The sequence below is a fragment of the Ursus americanus genome, chromosome 9 (assembly GCF_024610735.1).
Source record: "Ursus americanus isolate L20-20 chromosome 9, mUrsAme1.1.p, whole genome shotgun sequence".
Classification (NCBI taxonomy): Eukaryota; Metazoa; Chordata; class Mammalia; order Carnivora; family Ursidae; genus Ursus; species Ursus americanus.
Window position 1 is genome coordinate 10329574 of NC_142135.1, and position 26385 is coordinate 10355958.

General features: G+C 42.5%; 1 pseudogene; it reads left to right on the forward strand.

Annotated features, from left to right (window-relative positions):
* The first annotated feature begins 22353 nt into the window (after positions 1–22353).
* Positions 22354–26385, forward strand: part of LOC123801918 (peptidyl-prolyl cis-trans isomerase A pseudogene) — a 37050-nt pseudogene continuing 33018 nt past the window's right edge.

The following is a 26385-nucleotide window of genomic DNA, read 5'->3' on the forward strand; positions in this document are numbered from 1 at the left end:
GCTGTAACTTAGTAATAAGTTACAGGATTAGGAAATCATCATTGTCATAAGCCTATTAAAACCGTAGCCTCTATCTCTTTGTGCAAGTAGGTTCTAGAAATACATCCCAATTAGTCTCTGTACCTCTGGCTCTTCATGCATTTTGCTCCTCTCTTTCCTCTTCTTGGGATGCCCCTTGCTTCTTCAACCTACTTTTTCTGCCCCTCTTGGTTCTCACTTGCTGGCATATGCAAACTTCAAGTCCCAAAGTTGATTTGAGGAGGCATAGAAATGTGAAGAAAGAAAATGGCTAGCTGACACCTTGTTGGAAATTGGTACTCAAGAATTATATGCAGGTATATGCATATGGGTGTATTTCCTCTCAAGAATTCTGTAAGGTAGTCTGTGAATGTATGGGTGAATTGCATCTAAAATATTCTCTTGAAGGGTACTCAGATTAGATATTAGCCACATACTATAAATAACGACTTAATACAAATGATAACTGATCTCCGCTCGATTGTAACCACAGATAAAATGCTAACATAGGAAGGGAGGGGGAGAGATAATGATGGTATCCGTGTATTTGGTGGAGAGAGGTTCTAGAAAACATCTTTTGGAAAAGGTAATGTTGGAGCTGGATCTTAATTAATGAATAAGGTGTGTGTGTGTGTGTGTGTGTGTGTGTGTGTGTGTGTGTGCGAGAGAGAGAGAGAGAGTTGTGAAAAACAAGGTTGGAAAGGGAAATTAGAGTTTGAGTGTGGGAGATTATTTGCACTTGACGAGTTTTCTAGTTTTTTCTGTAGACTAGAAGAGTTAACATTTTTAAGGATGGTGTTTCAAGGTAAGAGCTGAACTTTAAATCTGGAAGCTGTGTGGAGCAGGGGATAGGGCTAGAGGAGGGGTTAGAAAATTAAGATGTTCATTAAATAAAATTTAGTTAAAAATGGGAAATATCAATGCTTTCAATCAGCAAACTATAGATGTTAGCAGGGCTTGGTTTTGCCAGATATTTTGGGCATCCCCTTCCTCTGTCAGAGCCTTGGCGTTCAGCACTGAGTCAAATGGAAGAAATCAGGAACATGCAAATTTCATTCCAAATATCTGATGCTTTAGGAATGAAGTGGAAAACACTGCGAGCAATTGTTTCTAAGGTGTTAATGCATTCTGATTACGTGGATAAATGTTGAACTCTGAAATTGGAAGGGGTTATCCTTCTCCTCCCAGCAAAGCTTTGGCTTCTCAAAACCACAGTTGAAATTGAATTTCATTTCCTTACTGAAAACCCACCGAATCTAGAAAATGAATCAAAACAGCAAACAACTTTTTCACAGAACTTTTAATTGCCATTTAGCAGATTGTCTGAGGATTACACAAGGTAATTAAAGTAACACAATTTGTACATGTGTAGTAAGCACCGGCTAATTATTAACTGCTATTAATTATATTGTTGTTATCATCATCTGTAATCCAAATGATTCATTCCGAATCTATGGCCTCTCTGGGGCTTTTTCTCATTAAATCTGTGGTTGTGGAGATTGGCGTTTGCATTTCTTCTTTTGGTAGGAAGACCTGTCCCTGTTTGAGGTTTCCCTCCTTGTTCGATGAAATATTACCTCGGGTGTCCCAACATCAAATATCTTACTGCGGAAGTACGTTAGGGATATTACCATTGAATCATTTTATACTCTTATCACTGGGGCTACAGTTTTGCACAATATATTCTCATTTAATCATCTCAACATTATTTTTGCAATACATGAAAATTTGGACACTGAGGTCATGCATTTTTCCATAAACCTGTTATTTAGGGCAAATACCAAAAAACAAATCTGGATTTTCTTATTGCCAATTGAGTGCTTTTCGCAATCTTCTGGACAGGTCAGTAATGTTTGTTAAAGCTGGTGTGATGTTAGGGCTTATTCTCTATGTCTACCCCCAGCGGCTAGCTCCGCACCTCACATAAAGCCCGTGGTGGGCTGGAACCAGCTCAGAAATCCTGCAAGTCAGCTGTTACAAGCAGTTAGCTTGAAATTGGAATGGTGGGAGTATTTTCACTCCAGAAGTTGGTAAACACTGCAAATTTGGGTTCACCCTACCGAAATAAAAGATCTGGCTGTTAAACATTTATCAGCAAACCAGTGGAAATAACTCGGTAATTTCATGGTGATGATTATCCATCCTGTTCAGTAATCAAGTCCTGTCCTGTGAACATATCATCCAATATTACATCTAAACTGTATTGTCAATTATAGAAAATTCCGCAAAATTGATGGAGTCTGAAGAAGCTCGTAGTATGTGTAGAATAAATGAGAATGATCAACTTTATGTTTGTAGTGAAAAATGAAGTCTATCTACACACTGAGTATTAAAATTACGAATTTGTAAAGAGCAGTCATTTTAAGGTTGTTATAGGACTTCTAGGTTCGTTTGCCTAATTTTTTTTAGCCAGATCAGTACTCTACTCTTACTCAGGTGTGGATAATGTTTCCCCCACTGTAGAAGTCCACCACGATATTTCGTGCTGCAGTTTGGAGCGTTCAGTCCCTCTGCCGGGAGTTCCCTGCCCTTGGCACGCACCTAATAGACACGCAGGCATTCTACTAACACGACTATTGCAGATATCATCATGAAATATTGAAGTGATCATTTAGGCAGCATTGGGCCTGGGAGGAAGGTAGTTGAGCTCGAATTTGGATGACAATTGCATAGGAAGATGTGGACACTCTGCCTGAAATAGTCTGCATGTTCTTTCATACCTTCGGATGATCTCTGTCGATTTGTTTTTATAAATGCAGCAGCATATGCGTGTTCTAGGCTGAAAGAATGAGAAAGGAAGGAAATTAGCATTTATTGAGCTTCCAATATTAGGCGGGTACTTTACACGTAGTAGTTACTGAATGCTTATTACAGCCCTGCGAAGTTCTGCTAGCATCATTTTACATGCTTGGAAAAGTTAAGGAACTCATGCAAAGTTATGCAACTAGTACATGGAATAAGAAAAGCTAAGGGCAAAGAAAGGTGGGAGAATAGAATGGGGAGTACATAGGGAATGAATCAGTGCTTAGTGGGGCAAAAATGCATGTATGTGCGCATGTGTGTAAATGTGCGTGTATGTCCAAAATTTGTCCTATTTTTTAAAAAGATTTTTTATTCACCATTTATGTGAGAGACAGCGCAAGTGCATATGAGGGGAGGAGCAGAGGAGGACAGAGAAGAGAGAGAGACTCTTTTTTTTTTTTTAAGATTTTATTTATTTATTTGACAGAGAGAGAGACAGCCAGCGAGAGAGGGAACACAAGCAGGGGGAGTGGGAGAGAAAGAAGCAGGCTCATAGCGGAGGAGCCTGGTGTGGGGCTCGATCCCATAACGCCGGGATCACGCCCTGAGCCGAAGGCAGACGCTTAACGACTGAGCCACCCAGGCGCCCCAAGAGAGAGAGACTCTTAAGCAGACTCCACCTGGAGCCCAATACAGGGCTCAATCTCATGACCCTGAGATCATGACCTGAGCTGAATTCAGGGGCAAACGCTTAACCGACTGAGCCACCCAGGCACCCCTAAAATTTGTCCTCTTTGATTCCTTACATATTAAATAACTGTATCACACGTATTAAGCACTTTTGTTTAAACCTAAGAGCAACTCTTGTTGGTATGTTACTCTTATTAGTACCAGTTTAGAGACAAGGACTCTGAGGTTCAGAAAGGTTAAGTAACTTGCCCTGAATCACACAGCAAATAATTAGAAGATTTAATATTTAAAACCAGATCTGTCTATCTCCACGCTATTTAAAAGACATAAATCCAAAAAGGAACAATGGGTTTCATGATGATTTTGCTTTATTTATTTACTTGCAAATTGTCTTTCCCTCTCCCCACATCAAAGTAATAAATTAGGCATCACACCCATGTTACCGGTTGGTATAATCCCAATGTATAGCACAATGCCCTGATCATTGTGGTCACACAATACATAATGTTTGAAGAAATGTATGCACCACAAGAATATAATCAAGTTAGACCGTCGCATTCAGCAGCAGTTCCTTCCAATATAATGGGTCTGCGGTATTGGACTGGATCAGAAGTTGGTAAATCACACCGAGAGCCAGGGCACCTGACATGTTTGGCTATTGTGCAGGTATAGGCAAAAGAAGGGTGTCCAATAGGGTGCAGCCAGCCCCAAAACCCCATGAGAGGGCCCTGGTGACAGTGGGAGCCCAGCTGTAAAGCACAAGGTTTCTCCCCAAAGAGAGGAGCATGAAGTGGAGAGGGTCGGTGTCTCGTCATCCGTTTCCTTTATTGGCTGCGTGACCTCTGCTCGTGACAATGAAGACGACAAGACAGTCTCGCGGTGGCCTTGATTCTGCAAACTAAGCATCCTGTGCAGAAGGACAATGTCCAGATGCATAAGAAGACTGGAAAGAGAGAGACGGAAGAGAGAGAGAGGGAGACATTTACCGAATCATTACTGCACACCAGACACTATTAAGTTAGTTCGTGTGCTATTCATGGCAGACCCATAATGCAGATATCATCTCCATTCTACTTACAGATACTCAGGTTCAGAGAGGAACTTTATCACATTGCTACCAAGTGGCGGACTTGGGCTCAAATGCAGGGCACTCTGGCTCCCCACCATAAAAAAGCTAGTTTTATTTGTAGAGAACTCTCGGTGGGAGAGCCTGGGTATTGAGCTCACATTTAAGGCTCATAACAACACTGCAAAGTAAAAATTGAAATCCCTCTTTTATGGTAAGAAATTTGAGACGCAAAGGGCTTACCAAGCTTTGTCAAAGTCACAATTATGGCTGATGCTCCCAGGATTTGAAGACTGGTATTCCTGACTCCAAAGCTTATGCACTTCCCCCACCCCCCCTCCACGCCACCCTGCCATATTCGCATTCTTGCATATAATGTATTTCAACAGAAAGATTGTTGGGACTCCTAAGTGGCTCAGTTGGTTAGGCAGCCAATTCTTGATTTCAGCTCGGGTCACATCTCAGGGTCATAGGATCGAGCCCCACATTGGGCTTTGGGCTCAGGGTGGAGTGGGCTTGGAATTCTCTCTCTCCCTCTGCCCCTCCCCCTGCTTACACACATTCTCTCTTTCTCAAATAAATAAATCTTAAAAAAAAAAAAAAACAGGCAAATTGTCTTTTAAGACCACAGCTGTCCTTTCCAAAATTGCAAGTATTTCTAGCCATCTCGAAGTCTTAAAAGCCAATGCCCCATCCTTGTGTGTGACCTCAAAGCATTTCTTTTATTAATGATGTCATAATTTACTCCATGACCCCACTTTCTTAAGTTCCAGATCTGATGAGTGGAAAAAAAAAGCTTAAAGCCACTAAGAAGCTATCATATAAGAACAGAACGACCTCTTTTCACAGTGTAACTTTGAAAAACAAAAAACAAAAAAACCTGGCATTTTAGAAATAACAAGAAAATAAGAATTATAAAGCCTAACCCACACAGAATGTTAGACAGGAATCTGGAAAGCCTGTAAGGGACCTATGCAGACTTACACGGCAGGCAAGAACTAGCCTCGATGGTACGGACCCTCCGTAACACACTTAGCATACTTTCGTACTTGAGAAGCTGAATTATGAAGATAATAGCACTTCTCTGCAATGCCCACGCTGGGCCCCAGACAAAATGCTAAGTGTTTTCCATGCTTCATCTCCTTTAATACTTACAATAACCCTAGGACAAAACTGATACTCAACAAAGTTCGCTCCTTCCTTTCACAGCTGATAAATGGGAGAGCTGGGATTTGAACTCGAGCCTGCCTGGCATCAAAGCCCTGCACTCAAAATGCATACACCTGATTCCACCAGTCACCTAAGGATTATTCAGATATTTGTCTTCCTCAGCCCTCCGATCTATTGGCCTAGCTATTAAGAGCATAATGAGCTGGGGCGCCTGGGTGGCACAGCGGTTAAGCGTCTGCCTTCAGCTCAGGGCATGATCCTGGTGTTCTGGGATCGAGCCCCACATCAGGCTCCTCTGCTATGAGCCTGCTTCTTCCTCTCCCACTCCCCCTGCTTGTGTTCCCTCTCTCGCTGGCTGTCTCTATGTCTGTCGAATAAATAAATTAAATCTTAAAAAAAAAAGAGCATAATGAGTATATTCTTGGGTGAGACGGACAGGCTAAGCAAGTCACCTCCTTCCACTGGACTTCAACTCCCTCATGTATAAAATGGAGGGATTTCACAAGAAATTACCAGCATCTTCCTCAAGGCAATTCGCGTGAGAGGCACGCGGGTGAAGCAAAGTGGGCACCAATATTCAGTCACCTGCGAATGAGCTCTACCCCAGCTCTGCCGCTCTCTACCTGTGTGACCCCAGACAAAAGAGAATGTGTATTTGCATGCCTTCATTTCCTCAGCTTTAAAACAGGAAGGAAAATACCTCACCCGCGAATTACTAGGTTCTTAATGAAAAAATGTGTCGAAACTGCACAGGGAGTCTCCCAGGAACTCTGACCAGTGTGTGGAGTGCTTGAAGAAGCTAAGAGCAAAGCGTAAGGGAGACAGAAGGCAGACTCTTGGAGGTGAATCACCCAATGCAGGCCATTGGCACATTAAATGTACCCGGCCTCCTGCCCTGGTTTTATTTCTGCTTTCTCTAGGAAGCAGAAGGAACGGAAATACATGTCGGACAGTGTGACTTGAGTGAGGAGAAAGAAACCCTGGAGGAAGATGATGAGGAGAGGCGGCCTCTGTTCTGTCCATTTTGCCCCCCGGGGAGACCCACCCCCCCTCAGGCAAAGGCTGCATCTTCCCTGAAGAAATGGTAGCTGGGAACCTACTGAGTGCCAGGCCCTGTGCTGGATGGGAAGTCAGACACAGCTCCCGCCCTGACCTCAAGGTCCTACGGGAGGAGACGGGGATATGAGCGAAACAAGTTTTCATTTTAGTGCAGTGTGAACAAGTTCTCGTGGAGAGAGAGGACGCCTGCGCGAGGCCTGCCTCTGAGGGGCCCCAGGCGCAATGGCGGGTAAGCTGAGAGAAGGTGTGTTTTCTCAAATCGAAAATGCAAGACTGTGGAGCCTTTGGCTGAGAACCAGGTGAATGGCTGGCAGACTTGCATGGCGGGGTGTCGCTCTGGATGTTTGATTCAGGGAACTCCTGGGAACTCCAGAAGTCCCATGACGTCATCAGAAGCAGTTGTGGCCACACCATGTGCAAACAGGCCACGTGCGTACAGGAGGGGTGTGTGTGTGTTGCACGTTCACAAATACACCTGTGTGAATGTGAGAACAAAGTATATGTGGCGTATCTGGTAATACTTTTCTATTGGGAGACCCCACTGCTCTGGGCTCTCACTTCCTTCTCCATCCGGGTCATCTATCCCTCTGTCCTTGGCCACTGTGTGCTCCCAAAGAGTGGTTTCCTCGGCCCTTCTCCTGGAGAACCCTTCTTTGTGACTCTGGGCCCATGAGCTTATTTGCTTCGGCACACGCTTCCAACACCACATTGTCTCACCCGCTGCCAGTTTTACTATAGCTCTCTCACGCCTCCCTTTGAAAGCTCTTTCGGGCCCCTTCATTTCTTCCCACAACTGCGCCCAAAGGCTGATATGGGTGAGGAATCGTCAAGAGGAAAGGTTAGTGGTTAACAGGCACAGCTGGAAAGGTTACATTAAACAGTCTTTTATATAAAGCCCAGGCAGCTTTAGGAAAATGAAAAATGGCCCGAGGACAAAATGGCCAGGTATGTCAGCAAGCCTGCCTCCTGGGGAAGATACCCCCAAACCACGTGCAAAATGGTACCCTCTTCTCTACAGGTTAGACTAAAACCACAGTATGTAATTACACACGCAAACACATACATAGAATGCACATACATATCTTATTTTAATTGAAGTAATGCATGCATGAGGTTTAAATATACACATACACACGTATATCTAACGCATATTTCATTTTTATTAAAGTGACATATTTACGAGGTTTCTTTTTTTTTAATGTTTTTTTATTATATTATGTTAGTCACCATACAGTATGTAGGAGGTTTCAATGGACACATGCATGCACAGGTGAGAACAGAGAGCAAGGGCTCTTTGCCCCACACCCTTTACCCCCACCCAGTCCCACACAGATAAGGACTTTCAATTACTTTAGCTTTCTCTGTATTTTTCCTTCTACTAGTTAATTAGCTTTAAATATGTCTATGCTGTTGTTATCATTTCGAGATACATTCAGTTGACTTCAGAGTTCTAGGATGTTTCTACCACCTTCTTCCAGATTCCCCCTGCCTTCCCTGGCCCCCTGCCCATCTTCTCTCACAGACATTTCTCCTAATTACGTTCTTGCCTGTGGAATTACGTTTTGGCATCCACTTCTCGGAAGACCTGGATTATCTTTGTTTCTTTCGTAAATCCTTCTGCGGATAAAGTCCAAATTCCAACAGAGCATACCCAGCCCTGTACAATCTATTACCAGTCAGAGCCGGCTTTAAGGTATCCCTTCACACAAGGAGTCGGGTACCCCCCGCTCCGATGGGGACCCTCTCCTCAATTCTCTGTGTTTTACATAAGCCACTTCCCTTTCTCATTTCTGGAATTCCCCCTCTTCCTTGCCCACCAGGAAAACTGCTCATTATTTAGGAATCTGCTCAACCACACTCACCTATCCCCCACCTGCAGGACAGGGACGGGGACGAGGCCCCCCTCACTCTTACTGTGCTCTGCCGATGTCCACTGTAGCCTGACCAGAGTAGGGGTGGCTCTCTGTTTTGTCCTCGACTCGCCACCTGGATGAATGGTGTTAAAAAGTAGGCAACATCCCCCATATTGCCTCCCACTCCGTCAGTTGGGAACGAAGTAAGAGGCCGTTGTGAAGAGACAGACCTCGATTTCTATTCTGGCTCTACCACTTAATTGGCTGCTTGACCTTCACTTTTTGAAGGCTGTTTCTTTCTCTGTCAAGTGAGGAAGAACACCAAGGGGGCCATTAGACCTACTATAAAGAGTATCATGCTTAATCTTTGATGTGGAGATTCCCACATATGCCCAAACTCTCAGTCAGGCGTGATGTGCAAATAAATAGGACTTGGATTTCCCCCTTGGCAGGGAGAAGAGTGAGAGTATTTTGTGTGCCAGAAGGAAAGTGAACCAAATATTTGGTGATCCAAAGAACTGTGGGCCTTATTAGTTCAGCCCCTCCAAATATTTCTGGGTGTCCTTTTCTTCCCGGCAAATGTCAGGATTGCACTTCCTTGGCCCCTTGAAGGTAGTCTGGCCATGTCATTTGCCTTGGTCAATGAAACATCAGAAGGGATGTGTGTGCCTGCTGGGCAGAAGTGTGAAGAACTAGTGTGCAATCCACAAGCTCATTCTCATTCCCACTGCTGAGCAACTGGCGATACCACAGCTGGGGGCAGCTGCTCCATCAGTCTGTTTCTAGAGCGAGGCCATTGCAGAACAGGGCTATAGCCAACCCCCGATGGACTTGTTCATCGGTGAGAAATACGTCTTTATTGTTTCCAGTCACTGGAACCATGGGGCTGTTTGTTACATGTGGTAGAAAGAGTTCTAGATGGCCCCCATACATTTTGTGCCCTGGTGTTACCCCCATGATCACGGTATCTTAGACAGGAAAAGGGCTTTTGCAGGTGCAATTAATACTAGTAAGCGGAACAGAGGGAGATTCTCAGGGCAGGTCTAGTCTAACCACACTGAGTCCTTGAAAAGCAGTTTTTCTCTGCCCTGGTGGCGGAAGTCAGAGAGATGTGAAGCACGAGGGAGATGCGGTGAGGAGGACATTCTCTGCTGGACCTCTGGTAGGACCTAGAAGAGCCCCTTGTTGCCTAGAGCGACTCCCAGCCAACAATTCCTTGCTGGTGTTGGATTCTGCCTTCGATTTGAATGAACTTGGAAGTGAATTCTTCCCCGGCGCCCCCAGACAGGAGCCCCACCTAGCTGACACTTTGGTTTCAGCCTATGAGACCCTAAACAGAGAACAGAGGCTTGCCCAGATCTCTGACCTACAGGGGTGTGAACCAACGCATGGATGAGCTTTAAGCGGACACGAATTCATGACAACACCATAGCCTAGCTCAGCCAGACTGACACGATTCAGATTTGCAGTGAAGACCAGTGCGCTATGACATTTTTGAAGGCAGAAATTGCTCTTCCTCCAAGCCTTTGTCTCTCCAGAGCCTAGAAAAGCGTCAGACACATGATTTTTATCAGACCGAAAAAACAAGATTGATGTGATGTCTGTAGCAAAGTACCTGACGTGTACTTAATAAAAAGGTTTTTTTTTTTAATCATGTTGTAATTATCACTCATGCAAACTGGAAAGTCTATCACAGCTCTGAGAAACTGTTAGAGATGATTACTTTTTTCTCTATTCCTTCCGAATCACATAGAAACATTCGAGTAAATAAAGTGGGAATAAAAAAGCTGCCTGCTGGGGAGTCCTCGACCACTTGTGTTTCCACCTCTTCCAGAAGATTTCCCTGAATCCTCAGACGAGGTGGGAGTCTTCTTGTTACATTTGTTCAAAGAATTCTCTGTTTCTGTTTCAAAGACATTTTTCTCAACTATAATCAGATAATTATTTGTATAATTGATTGCTTAAAATCTGTCTACTCTCTTTGAGGACAGAAACCATGCCTGATTGATTGGACTTGTTTCCCTAAGACCTCGCATAACTCCTAAGGTAAAATAAATGTTCAATGCAAAATTCCAACAGAAAGCAGAAGCAAGCCAGGAGGAAACTGAGCCAATCTTCAGTAATATAAATGCTAGAAGGAGAAGGACTTATTGTTCCAAGGAGATGGATACAGATAGAGGAACACCTACCAGCGTGCTCAGGTATTAGGTTGTCATCCTCTGAAGAGGGTCAAGCAAAAGCTAATTGCGTTTCTAGAGCACCAATCCAAATAGTTGGGGTTCAGGGGGCTGAAGGACAAACATAGAAAGTCCAAATGGTAAATTCCAACCATCAGATTGGGCTGGCACAGTGAGACTCATAGGGAAGCCTGGTTGGGAACCATGTGGGCTTCCAGACCAACTCATTCCAGAGAGCGTGGTGTGAAGTCTGGTTGACAACTGGGCCCTAGCACCACAGAAGCTAATTGATATGGGATCAAGGTATCAGGTATGGGTCTGGAGAAGGGAAGTAATTCAAAGACCCATAAGGTACTTGATAACCATAGACTGCCCGTACCTCGTACTGATTCTGGGTTTGGAACACTTGAAACACTTGACATGTGTTGTCATAACTCATTTGCAGAGCCACTCCTAGAGATAAGTGCTAATATGATCTTCATTTTAGAGATGAGAACCTGAAACACAGGTTCTCAAGGTCATAAAGCCAGTGCCAAGGTCATAAGGCACTGACGTTCAAACATTGGCAGTCTGAGCTCTGAGACCATACTCTTAACATTATGGAAGCGTGAAGTGGTAGAAGGAAATGCGTGTGTGTGTGTGTGTGTGTGTGTGTGTGTGTGTGTTGGAGGCCACAGCTAGAGTTCAAATCTGACCTACCATTTTGCAGCTGGGCCAACTTGAACAAGTTTATTAAACTCTCTGAGCATCAGTGTCTGTTTTTACAAAGTAGGCACAATTACACTTACCTCCAGAGGCAGTGATGGGGATTATCTGATGATAATCACGACAGGTGTCAGACAGAGTAGCTTCTCGGTCTGTATTACATCCGCCCTTCACCTTTGGCCTCTTTTGTGATAAACGTGGCGCCAGAAAGGCTTTGATCAGCTGTGAAGGTCCTCAGGACTTGCCCCAGCTGGGAGGGTCAGAGAAAGAGAGATGTGAGAGAATCAAACTTGCCTGCCTTACTATTTCTGTGCCTGTTTGCTCTCTGCTGAATGAAGATAATAGTGCTTAGCTCACAGGGTTTTTATGAAGATCAAATGAAGTCACTTTCGTGAGCGTGCCCTACAAATGCAGTGTAAGAGCATGTCAGAGATTATTGTTCATTCCATTCTGTCTCATTCAACAGAATAAAGGCAGGAAGAATCCCAAAGCCTAAGCATTGTTAGGAGACAGATTTGTGTTTTCAATTGTTCCTCTTGGAAATTCTAAAAGTACTTTCAGCCTGAATGAGTATCGAAGCGATTTCAATTTCCCTTTAAATTCAGAGATGCCAAAACCCTGTGATTTAGGCTCCCAGAGAACACCATTGGAGCTGTCTGCCTGCTCTCAGTTTTAATCAAGTACTGGTACTTAGCTCAAGGTGATGAAATAATGTCCTCGATCGTGGTTAAGCCTTTTAGCAAGAGAGGCATGCTTCCCTATTGAGATGCCGCTATGGTTTGAAAGTCCAAATTCATTAGCATGGTTTCCAAGGCCTTTCAAGCGGGGTCTGAAACTTGTTCTGTCTCTTTCCCTCTGCTCTCCTCCTCCAGCTTCCAGTCCCAACTCTATCTCCTCTGATCTGCTTGCCATCCGATTAATACATCATTAAATTCCAAAGCTCTGAGCTTTTATTATACTTTTCCCTCTGTCTAGAATGCTTTACCCCCACCAGCTTCCCACCACCACACATACAATGTGTTTGTGCTGAAATCTTACTCACCTTTTAGATAGAACTCAAACACTCCTTGTACTATGAAGTCTCCCTTCTCTGTCTTACTCTCAACCAAACTTTATGTCTTCCTCCAGTCTGTTTCTCTTGAAGTCATTTATGCATCCATCCATTCCTCCTTCCTTCCCTCTATCCATCCATTCCTTCTTTCCTCCCTCCATTCCTCCCTTCCTCTATCCCTCCTACTCTCCATCCCTCCCTCTGTCCATCCATCCATCATCCAACATCTAAGTGTCTTCTGTATTCTAGGCACTGTCCAAAACTTTAAAGTCCTTAAAAAAGGAAAAGGTAACAAACAAACAAAAACACTGGGTCTCGGTCTTCAAATATCCCTTTATTTAAGGTTGAAAATTTCAAAATATTATGGTTACATCGAGTAAATGCAGTAATGGTAATAGGTGAGGATGGGAAAATGTTTGTTTGTTTGTTTGTCTGTCTGTTTGTTTGTTTGTTTTTTATGGGCAAATCAAAGAAGACCTCAGATGGGAGGTGATATCCACACTTACCTGTTTCAAAAGATGAATAGGAAATGGCCATATGGGGCACCTGATAGCAGCAATTTTTATACTGTCACATGTTTACTTGTATATGTGACTTCCTACGTCTGTTATTCTGGAAGTCATTGGAGGCATAAATCATACACTGTTGTTCCTTCTTAGACCTTTGAGGAATGCCTGGAACATCGACATGAATGAATGGATAGCTACTATGGTGATGTTTTAGGAAGAGGAGAGTATTTTCTTTTTTTGGCATAAAAGAGCTCGTGATAGCAAGATAGGAAGAACGCTAATCTTAGAGGCAAGCACTATAAAACCTAATCTCATGCTACATTGTGAAGCAATATTAATTAATGCTTATTGAGCATGTAATATATTCCAGACATTTGCTGAGTATTTTTCCTGTATTGTTACGATCAATCTACAAAACAATCTTGGCACAGAGGGATTATTATTATCTGCATTTGAAGACGGAAAAACTGGCAAAGAGGTAAAAGACCTCACCCCAAGTCACAGTTGTGACTCTGCTGAGATCCAATTCTGGTTCTGGTTCCAGAGCCGAAGTTGTTGGCCACTGCATGACCCTACCATCCATGTGGTCCTTCCTCTCCAGGGGGCCAGCCTCGGGCACCACGGGGGAAATTCCACCTTTACATCAGAGCAGGTGCAGCTCTACCTAAAAAATCGGTTCAACTTTAGGAGATACTGTGAATCACTACTTGGTACATAAAATCTCTTCCCTGGGATTTTGACTCATAGCATACTAATGGGTGGCATTCTTTTTTTTTTTTTTTAAGAGAGGGACGGAAGGGGCAGAGAGAGACTCTTAAGCAGGCTCCATGCCCAGCACGGAGCCCATCTCATGAGTCTGAGATCATGACCTGAGTCAAAATCAAGAGTTGGTTGCTTAACTGACTGAGCCACCCAGGTGCCCCTGGGTGACATATTCTGTATTGCATTGTGGTTAAGCATTGTCACTGATGCTAGATACCCCAGAGTTCAAATAAAAACTCTTCCATGCTTCAGAGATCTCGGACCAAAAAAAATTCTTTTTAATCTATTCGGTTAACTCGGCTTACATTTCATCGTGTATAATAATATTATAATGACACCTAACGTGTTAAAATTATATGATATAGCATACGTTAAATGCTCAGTATGGTACCTATTGCATGGTTAAAGCTTAATAAATATGGATTAACACTCAATATTAATAGCTGATCTAGATATATATTTTTATACAAATATAAAATGTGGAAATTATAAATAGTACATAATATGCATTATACATTATGTATTATGTAATAGATATATATATGTTTTCCTTTCATTTCCATCTCATCTTTTAGTCGCTGCAGTACAGTGTACTTATTATGAGTGTAATTTTTGGAGTCTGACTGCATTTGGTTGAATTCTGTTCTTTCCATTTATTACCTCGGTGACCTTAGACAAGTCCTCAAACATTAACAAGAATGATAAGACTAGTCTATCTCCTTGGCTGTTATGAGGATTAATTGAGACACAAATCACTAAACAAAATATCTGGAATGATCCACTTGAGATACAAAAATCAGATTGGTATTCTTAAAACAGAGAGGACAGAAGGCAATTTGTGTTACCTCCTTAATGATTTATTGATTTCTTGTAGTAGGAAAGATTGATGCATTTTTGAAAGCCTATGTATCTGGCGGAGAAGTGCCCATTGAGTAGACAAGAGAAGAGAAGGGTTGATCAAGACCACAAGGCCCCTGAGAGGAGGGGAGGCATAACCTTAGCTAGGAGGAAGCATGGAGATTCTGTTGTCACAAAGAGAAGCACAAGACGATAGAGAGAGATATAGGTAAGGAGAGAAAAGACCTAGGTGCCATGCTTACTAATTAGTATTTTATCCTGGAGATTACAGGCAGACAATAATATCCTGGTTTTCTCTACTGGCCACTCTGGAGCCCATGCCCAGACTACCCTTGGGACTCAAGAGGGCGCTGCTGCAGTGCTCCAGGTGAAAGAGAGGTGATCACTGCAGCTTGATAACTGATTGTCTCGGGTGGTGGAGCAGGGGTAGGGGAGGCCTTCGAGGTTGCTTCTAGGCCCTGCTTTGGGCAGTGGCAGAAGGCTATGTCTGGATGAGCAACACTGACAGCGGGAAGATGGTGGAGATGCTTGTGGGGTACCAGTTAGAGATGCCCCCTCTGGCAATTATTTATATGGGCCAGGAGTTAAGAAGGGTCTGGCCTTGAAATAAAGACTCAGGTGAAATTAGTAAACAAATGGTAATTAAAGCCATGCATCTGATGGAGTAGCCCAGAGAGAGGGCGGAAGTTGGCGGAAATGGCGGCAGGAAGGGACCGGCAGAGATGAAGGAGGTGAAGACAAATTGAGAGTAGAGTCAGTTCACTGAAGCAAAGCCCCTGAGAGGGGATGACATTTACAACGCACAGAGCAGATGAGCTTTCAGGAGTGAGGAGCCAATTGTCTGCCATGACAGAAGGGAATGAGGAAGATACAGATGCGGTTAGATGTGAGCTGTGCGGGTGATGTATGAAGACTGAGACGGGAAGGTTTGAAGGGTCAGAGGTTTGAGAAAAAAAATGAGTCGTTGAAATGGAAGGGTTCCAAGGCAGGGTGCGGGACTTGGTGAGAATGTTGAGGGGGGGAACACATTTTAATTTCGGGGTGACTGGCATGTGTGGTAGAGATGACATGAGAGAATTTAGGGTGTTTGGTCACCTGCGCCTTCTGTAGTCCATGATTTTAACCACTGTCTTGTGTTAGTATTCCCCAAGAAACAGAACCATGGGAGGGATATGGATACAGATATGGAAATCCAGGTGTAGATGGAAATTTATTTATTATAAGCTATTGGCTCACACAGTTAGGGAGACTGAGACATCTCATGACCTGGTGTCTGCAGGTTGGAGACCCAGGAAGGCCAGCAGGGATCGCTGGAAAGCCGATAGGTAGATTTTGGAGTCTGAAGGCTGGAGAACCAGGAGCGCTGAGGGCAGGAGAAGGCAGGTGTTGTCCCTCAGCTGTCAGGCTGACAGGGAGTGAAGCAACCTTCCTCCATCTTCTTGTTCTCTTCAGGCCCTTGATGGATGGGATGGTGCCCACCCACACTGGGGAAGGACCCTCTGCTCGACTCAGTCCCCCAATCCGGAAGCTAACCTCTTCCAGAAACATACTCACAGACACGTTGAGAAATAACATTTGGTCAGATATATGGCATGTTGTGGTCCAGGTGATACAGAATGTAACCATCGTGTGCCTCATGCAGCCCCCAGGAGTATCCAGCCACCATCATAGAAGCTTTGTGTGGTAATCACACCCATTTCCAGAACATCGAACACTCATTCCTACTCACTTCCAGACTCCAGCTCCCTCTCGAAGCAGCCCTTGTGGGACATTTATAGGAAATGAGAAACAACAGAGCCATCATGTTGGCTTAATGTGGGTCTTCTTCGTTACCCCCTTAAGTAACGGGACAAGGCTTATCTAAAATTCTTCAGATTAATGCACCACTAGGTAAAGGCTCAGTCATCACGATGTAGGTAATTAGAGGAGTTTAAATCACCTTAAATCCTTATCTCTGTAAAATCAAGAAACTCTATCTTACTATGGTCTTTAATTCCATGGTCAATTAACACAAGAAATTGTACAAGTTCTCTGAGCTTTGTAATTAGCTCTGAGTCGGTGTCCCGGCTTGGCCACTAACCAGCTGCAAGACTTTGGGCAAACTACTTCACTGCAAATCCAGCATAGCTTCATTTCCTCATCAGTAAAATGGGAGTGTTGAAGTAAGCCTTGGAGTACTGTATAAAAGATCAGAAGAAAGGTATTTTAAATGTCTACATTAGTACCGAGTAACAGGTACTTCACAATACCTTCTCTTCATAAAAAGAATAAATCCTTCTATAAGGAGGTGATATACTCATTAAAAAAAAAATGATGTAAATACCTTGCTTATCTGAGAGAGAAGAGAATAATATCTGCTGAGTCATCATAAAGTGGAGGAAATAGATATTTTCCCCTGTCCTGGAAATCAGAGTTCTGAGGAGACAAATTGAGGCTTAATGTGGTGGTTAGCCAAAAGAGAAGAGATGTCCAGCTAAGACTCTTCGGCTGGTCACAGAATCTAGCTACAGTTGGATAACATCCTCCTCTCTTTGCTGTTTCATGTTTGTTTCATTCATTACGTTATTTTTAACTTTGCATTTCACTTACGGTAAGCGATTCTTATTTTCCGTTTAAGAGGGCAATTGGTGTTTATAGTAAAAAGGGAGTGTCTTAAAGAAGAATACTGAATCATAGTATTATGTGCAAGCATTCTGAAGGCAAGGCAGAAATGCCTGATGCTTGGGACGTTCTGGCTCGATGAAGGAGCGGTCTGCCTGCTCTTCCAGCCTTCAGCCACCATGGTCTGCAGTCACAGGGGAGTCCTACGCCGTGCTTGCCACCTTGATGGCAGTGATTCTCAAGGGCCGTGGTACAACTCCTCAAAGTGCATTCGGAGGAGGTCTAGGATGCATTTTTGTTTGTCGCAGGAATTGGGCATAGTGACCCATCCTGGGGGCTGAGGACGCGAGGTGTGTGTTGTCAGGGACAGTCCCTCGCACAAAGAGCTGTTTTACTGTTTTACATCCCATAGGATTTTCAAAGATCCTGCTGTATAGTCATTAATAAATTGCTGATCCTGATTACAGACACTCACCAAGCATGCTTTTCATGGATTTAAGATACAATAATTGTCGAAGAATGTAACTTCCATGTAAAGTGAGAAAAGACCTTCATTTGTTATTTTTAGACTGTGGTTACCAAGGGCTGTTACCCATTGAGAAAATCACCAAGAGTAATAACTTTGTGATATCTGAGTTCCCTAAGATTCTGTGTACTTGCAGCTGTCGCATTTCCGGCCAGCCTGTGACACTGGCAACATTGGACAATTTGCTGTCTTCCAGACTGTTCACATGTCAATAATTATATATAATACATAATAAATAATAATGAATAACTATGTATATAATAAAGCATTTATAATGTGGTAGTAGGTTTTACTTATTGAATTATAGATTTTATTTTATGGTAAACTAATTTTATTTCTTTTATGTATTACATTCAGGTATTTCTGTTGGCTTTTCTTAAAATCATCTGGAGAGCTGGGTTATATTATCTATGAATTCATGATCATTCATTATCTATTCTTCTCATGATTTTACAAGGAGGACTTACAAAATATTTTATAGTAAGTGGAAGTAGGGGGACAAACAGTGTTGGGCAGCCTGCCTCTCACATGTCTTCCCCACTTTCTCCCTGGGTGATTTCGGCAACCCTTAATTTCAGAGCCTTCATTCCTATCTGCAAGGAGGGGACTCTATGAGTGGACTGAGGGTTATATCAAACCCTAGAAGCGTTTAGCAAAGCACCAGGCACATGTTAAGCCCTCAAAATATGCCAGCCTTTCTTTATACATTGTAACTTTACATGGATTACTTATCCCTTTTAGCCTGGCTTATAAAATGGGCTGAAAACATTATCTCAGAGGGTTGTTCACAGAGTCTACTGATGTAATGTTTGCAGACTCAACCCAGTGCTTGACAGATGATGGATCTTAAAATGTGAGCTTGCTTTTCTTCATGTGTGTTAATCCTAACTGTACAGTCACATCATTCTTGTTCCTAAAATCATGGTCCTGAATAAGGTGTGAAGGACATAGAAGGCCCTCTATACGTTGATCAGATCGAGGAATAGATGACAAATAATGCATAGGCAACTCTAATGCTGGCTTTTATATTGACAGTTGTATTTCTAAAACCTCTATGATTCTTTTTGTCTATTTGCAATGGGAAGAGTAAGCTTCAGATATAAGAATCAGATTAGAGGCTTTCAGGTATACACTGTCTGCATTTTAGGTCATGCATGAATTGAAATGGCAATCCAGAAGGTAACCTCAAGATCAAATGGAAGGCATGTGCATTTTCCCACTCGAGCCTCTCCAGAGCATCTGCATTACTCACACACTTCGCTGGAGCTCGAAGCACTCTGCAAATTACAAACGTGCTTGTACTGTGAAGAGTCTCAGGTCTGCAGTAAGTAATACAATCATTCATATCGCACAATTCACCTGTCTTTCCCCCAGAGCTGGGCACTGGTGGTGCAGAGGCTGCCCGGATGACACCAGTGCTGATTAGGGACCCCGGGAGCATAAGAAACTTCCATGATCATGTTCTCTAGACTGCCTTTTCTCCTCCTGCCTCTTCAGCCTTCAAGGCAAAATCATAAAGAGTAGCTATTGGGCACCAGGGCGGCTCAGTTGGATAGAGAGTATCTATTCTCGGCTTAGGCCTGGGTCTGAATCCTGATTCCAACATGAATTAGCCATGGAACATTGTTCAGGCTCTCATGGCTTTGATTTCCTCACCTGTGACATAGGGATCTCATACCGTTGCTGTAATTAAATGAGATTGTAAATAAGAAATGAGAGCACATGACATACAAGCCTTTACCCAAGAAGGTAAGTTATTTCCCCGAATGATTTCTTCTTTACCTTGAAATCCATCCCCTGACAAAGCCAGGAGCAACTGCTTCTTCTTAACGTGTATCTCCAAAAGTTAGCTGCACTTATGAGACGCTCAACACTGTCTTCCTGACATGAGAGTAATTTCTGTTTCTTCCCCTCAAATTGTCCGCAGTAGAGAAGAAGCTGCTCATGGTGACCATGTCTTGTATTTGTGTATTCTTGGCCCTAGAGGTTTCTGGCATTTAATGAAGACAAATAAATGGTAGGTATTTTACATATGTATTGCAGACATACAAGAATAGCTAATCGACAGCAAAATTAAATATTCAAAAGAATGCGTGTTGGCGGGAAGTATTAGACATCACCTTTAATTTACACATCAGTGGATGGTCTATTGAAATACTTTTCATACAACTAGTACCACGTTCAGACAAAAATTAATATTCGCAGTTGGTAGAGGGAGAAACTGAGAAAAGTTATGAGCAGATCGCCCGGTTGGGTCTCCAGCAGCCGGTTAGCGGCTGCATCAGTTAGGATCTTTCGGCAGCGAGGGGCAGAAAATGGGATTCAAGAGATCTACAGGAGATGGGGAGTAGATGCTCATGGAAGATGCCCAGGAGCAGATCTACTTTAAAGGAGTCATGATCCTGGGTCCAAATGATATCACCAGGCTCTACTTGTCCAGGTGGAGCTCATTCACGGGTTCTGCCTGGTGACTCCAGTGGCTTCAGGCTTACCCTCATTATGGCATCTGTTCCAGCAGAAGAAACTGTTTGCTTCCCTGAGCGTGCCAACCAAAGTCAGAGAACTGAGTCTTGGTGACAGCGAACAGCCTAACTTGGGTCATTTCTCTACGCCTGCCACTTCAGTCTGTGGCTGCAGGGCTTGAATGCACTGACAACACAGCCTCTTCCAGGCCCCACGGGAAAGGTAGAGTCAGCTTTGTCTACCTCATGCATGTGGACCAAAAAAGGAGTGATTGTTCTCTCATAGTAAAATCAGAATATTACTCTCCAAATAACAGTACTCTGATAAGAAAAAATAATAAAATTCTACTCCAGTGGCAGAATCAAGAGAATTCCCTTCTCATGAGTGGAGATATATATCCAGGCTAACAGAATGGATCAGGGAAAGGACAACTGTATACACACACACACACACATACACACACACACACACACACACACACACACACATTTATGCATGTATATAAGAATATACATATATGTAAAACATGATAAGGACTGCCATTAGGCTAAGAGTATTGCCCAGAATACTTATATCACCAGTTCCTTTGAAATAAAACCTCAAAGATCAGAGCAAAAGTGCAAATAAACTGGGTATATAAGGCCAAAAGACTAACTGTTCACCAGAAAATGATCGTCTATAGTCTATAGTTTAAAAATCCATAGTCTAGGGCACCTGGTGGCTCAGTCTGTTAAGCGTCTGCCTTTGGTTCAGGTCATGATCCCAGGGTCCTGGGATCGAGCCCTGCATTGGGCTCTCTGCTCAGCAGGGAGCCTGCTTCTCCTCTCCCTCTGCCTGCTGCTCTGCCTATTTGTGCTCTCGCTCTCTCTCTCTCTATCAGATAAATAAAATCTTTAAAAATAAAAATTAATAAAAATCCATAGTCTAAAAATGATAATCGAAGATTGTTGAGTGAGGGAAGGACACTAGTGACTACTAGGTCAATATTTATCCTTCCAGGTAAAGAAGGCTAAAGTTTCAATGTCTCACTTGTTATTATATAGTTCTAGATTCTGTTTCCCAAGTTACATTACCAGAAACCTAGTTATGAGCTATATTGCTTTTGTTTGCTGTAGACTTAAAAATTATTATTTATTAAAAGTTAATATTCTATAGAATTAAAAGTTAATATATTTATATTCATAATAGCCATTACACTGGCTTTTAATGTTGAATAAATATAGGTAATAATTGCCTAAAGAACACTTCTGAAATTTCAAGTATCAGGTCCATTGGTTGTCTTCACCCATGGTCCCGAGATAAGACTTGTCAGATTAAGTGGGGCACATTTCTCTATGGGATGAATGACAAGTCAAAGAGTTCATCTTTCATGAAAAATTCATTTGAGTTCCTTTTATTAGAAAAAAAGAGTTCTGCATGATGAAAATTGTATTCGTGGTCAAGCTTGGTGTTCACTGTAAGTGGTCATCCACTCATTGAACAAATATTTATCGAACATCTGAATATGATTTTAGGAAATATGAACAGGGCAATGCTGAAGGCTAAAGTCTCTGCTCTGTTGGAGATTTCATCCTGGTGGGGATTAAAAGTTATAAATAAGTATGTAATATATATCAAGTAGTAAGAAGCATCTAGAAGAAAAGATGTGCTTAGCCTGGGTTTGTGCAGTACCCACTTCTTCCCTAGTACCTCACTGACCTCTTATAAAGTTTCTCAAGGTTTATCATTACTTTGAATCCTTTGAAGTATAGATTTTTGATTGGGAACTGCCTTTTTTTTTATATTAGTCTTAGCCTAAATGTAAATATCTCCTTAACTTGAACCAAATGGTTAGATTGGTTCCTATTGTATCCAATATAATGGGCTCACACAGAGTGCCTCCTGTGTACTGAGCATGGGTGCTAGTGGGGAGAGATACAGGGATACGAATAATCGCGATAAAATGTCATGTGTTGTGCTAACCAGAAGAAAGAGGAATTCCAGAGACATGCGAGGGCCCTCTAGGTAGGCAGAACAGCACACCCACTATGCGCTATTCACCTGTGCAGCACCTTCATCTGGAATACGGGGAGGTGAGATGGGGTGAGGAGGGAGCATTGGAAGATGCTAGAAAGTGGTAGCAGTGACCAGATGGAGATGAACTTTGAACGTCATACTAGCAAGCTGACGCTTGACCCTGTGGGTTTAACGTCAGCGGTAAAACCTGAGTGAGTAAAACGATAACAGAACTGCATGCAGATGATGTCAATTCATTGCTCGGTCTGCTCAAAGTCTTTGACTTTCTCCTAGCAATACACAGCTGTCTTCATCAGCCTTCTGAATCACAACGGACCTGGTCACTTCTCTGCCCAGGGGCCTCCATTTCACATACAGTAAAAACCAAAGGCTTTGTGACAGCTTGCAATGCCCCACATAATCGGGCCTTCTGTTATCCCCCCCTCTCCCCCTTGCTCAGTCTCCTCCTACCACACACACCAAACTGGTACTTAACATGCCAAAGAATCTTCTGCGCACCAGCCTTTCCTTTTGCATGTGGTGCTCTGCCCCTAGGTGTTCACCAGGCACGCTTCTTCAAGTCTTTGCTCAAACATTATCACTCAGTGAGGTCGGCCACATCCACCCTCTTTAAAATTCCAGCACTCCTCTCCACTCTCTCTCTTCCATATCCTATTTGATGGGCAGCCATAACGCTGGTACCCTCTGGCATACTATAAAGTTTACTTTCGTATCACGGTTCTATTCCACCTCACCCCGCTGGGATCCCAAATCCAGAAAGGCAGGGAGTTCTGCCTTGTTACCTTCTGCTGTACCCCTAGCAGTGCTTGGCTCTTGGTAAGAGGTTAACGAATATTTGTTGAGTGAATGAAAGAATAAGTGGATCTCTCCAACTATACATCTTTCCTCACAGTCACCATTCAAGACTAAAGAACCACAGTGGCTTTCATCTGCCCTCCTAAATTCCTATTTCACTGCCATTCATGCTGAGGCTAGTTTTTCATCGCACACAATTTCATGGTTACGATTTCACCATGGATGACAAAATTGCTGAAGAGAAAGGAGCATGAGAAAAATGGACAAAGGTTTCATGCACACTTTTGAGGTGGGCAATTTCCACTTGAACCATTTGTCCCTTTTTAATCAGGAATTGGTGATGTACATAAAGCGATCAACAGATCCAGAAGAACTCAGGGGGTCACAAAAATCAATGTGCCGGTACCCACGGATGCATTTCCTGTATGTTAATTACTGTCATTTCTTAGACCCTAGAACCATTCATTAAGTGCTCGGTTCGATGGGCCTTTTCCTTTCTCCAGGTTGTGTAATGACTTTTTTCTCAGGCGCTCATCTTCCCCATGTTCTTGTTTCAAAATGATCTCATGCTTTTTCTCTTTCCAGAACAATGCATCATACTCCCTGTTAATGCTGTCTTTAGTCCCCTCTCTTCATTTTTGGAGGCAAGTAAGGATATCTTTATTTTAATTCCTCCCCCAGAAGTCGTTTTGTTTTGTTTTCCTTTTACTGTTAAATGTTTTGTTTGTTTGTTTTTTTAAAGATTTTATTTATTTATTCGACAGAGATAGAGACAGCCAGCGAGAGAGGGAACACAGCAGGGGGAGTGGGAGAGGAAGGAGCAGGCTTCCCAGCGGAGGAGCCCGATGTGGGGCTCGATCCCAGAACGCCGGGATCACGCCCTGAGCCAAAGGCAGACGCTTAACCGCTGTGCCACCCAGGCGCCCCTTTACTGTTAAATGTTGATGCTACTTTTGGAATAACCGTGTAAAAGGCATAGCCAATCCCTATCTCCAAAAATCAACATAAAAACCAGACCACACTGACCAAAACAACTATATCAAGACTCTGGACATGGATCAAAAGCAGACATCAAATTGAGAAGGTTTTATGCAAGAAAAATCTACTACAAAAAAATCCACTAAACCTGGGTAAAAGCAGTGATTTACCTTTCTTGTTTTCCCTTCGTGATCTTTGTGACTCACCTCACCTCTCCTTTCCCTGGTTCCACTAGGCAGAAGGAAAGTCTGTACTTGATCACATAAATTTTACTTAATCAGTTAAGAGTTGTTAGCCGAGTTTCAGCTGCCATTTCCACACATCTTACAATAGGGCAATCCTCTTTTGGCAGAGCCAAAAATAAACAAAATACACTGGAAAACAGTGTATAGAAACGTGGGTCACTTCTGTAAGTTTTGACTTCCTACCATAGTTTACCCACTTTTGTTTACTTTTAAGAATTATAAAGTCACTGCTCTTGAAATTATTCCAGAGTTTTTAGTTTTAATTACTGGAGGGATGGGCTGTGGAGCATGTCACGTCTCCAGAGCGCAACAGAAACTGCTAGATCAAAGGCTGGCAAAATTTCTGCAAAGCTCCGTTAGGATAAACATTTTAGGTTTTGAGAGACATACATGGACTCTGTCACAGATTGTTTTTTTTAAACAACCCTTGAGAAATGTAAAAACATTCTTAGCTTGTGTGTTATTTAAAATATGGATAGGATTTGGTCCATGGTCCAAAGCTTGCCAAAACCTACTTAGGTCTTTGACTTTTTAAAGATTTATTCATTTATTTGAGAGAGAAAGAGAAAAAACACATGTGTAGGCACTGGGAGGGGCAGAGGAAGAGAGAGAATCTCAAGCAGACTCCATACTGGGCATGATCCTGACCCGGGGCTTGATCTCATGACCACAAAATCACAACCTGAGCGGAAACCAAGAGTTCGATACTTAACGAACTATACCACCTAGGCACTCCAGGTCTTTGCCTTTTTTTTTTTTTTTTTAAGATTTACTTATTTTTTTGACAGAGAGGGAGGGAAGGAGGTGAGGGGCAGGGGAGAGAGGCAGAGGGAGAGAAAGAATCCCAAGAAGACTACCTGCTGAGCGCAGAGCCCGACCTGGTACTCGATTCCATGACCCTGAGACCATGACCTGAGCTGAAACCAAGAGTTGGACATTTAATTGACTGAGTCCCCCAGGCACCCCCAGGTCTTTGCTTTTTTAAAATTAAGCTTTTTATTTTGGGAATCACCATAGCTACATACATAGCTCTGAGAAATAATACAGAAGAAGCTCTTGTACCCTTTAACCATTTTCCTTCACAGGTAACATCTTAAAATTTTAGAGCAGAAAAATCACAACTGGGATATTGATACAATCAAGAAAAAGTCATTGAGTTTCAAAGCTTTCTACTGATACTTTTAATATAAATATTTAGAGTTCATTGTTTTCCTCTAAATGGGGTTTGGCTGGATCCCATAACTTTTTATGTTTTGCTTTTATTATCACTCATTTTGCAATATTTTTTAAGTTTCTTTTGTGAATTCTTCTTTAACCCACGGACTAGTTATATGTATGTTGTTTAATAATATAAATTTGGGGACTTCCTTCAGAATATCTTATCAATAGCTCATTTCATACTGTTAAAGTCAGAGAAAATGCTCTGTAGGATTTTAAACATTCGAAAGTTAATTAAACGTCTTATGGCCCATCATCTGGCCTATCTTAGATGGACATGAACCTGCCATGTGCATTTCAAAGTTGAAGATTCTGTAGTTATGCACAACTTAACTATGCACGCCAGTTAAGTCAGGTTGATTGATTCCGTCATTCAGGTCTTCTGTATGCTTCCTGATATTTTTATATATTTCTGTCACCTAAATGGAAGGATAGTAAAGTCTCCCATTATGAGAATGGACCTGATCCATTTCCACTTTTGTCATAACCGTTTTGCATACAAATTCTGAGTCTTTGTTACTAAGTACAGGTTACTTGTAATTGTTCTTTCTGAAAAAATTCTCCCCTTCATCCTTAGGTGATGCCCCACTTTATCCTCTGTAATACTCTTTCTTTTGAAGTCTGTTTTCTCTGAAATTGAAACAGCCAGCTCAGTGTTCTAATCAGTGTTGGCGTGATGTATCTTTCGTCAAGCTTTTCTCTTCCACTAATTTGTAACTTTTATTTAAAGTACATCTCCTATAGTCAGCATATTGTTGGGTGTTGAGTTTTTATCTAGTTTAACAATCTTTCACTTTTGACGGAGGGTTTAGCCCACATTCAATGTACTTACTGATATGATTGGATCTGTCTACATTCTTTCATTGTTCTTGAGGTTTCTTTC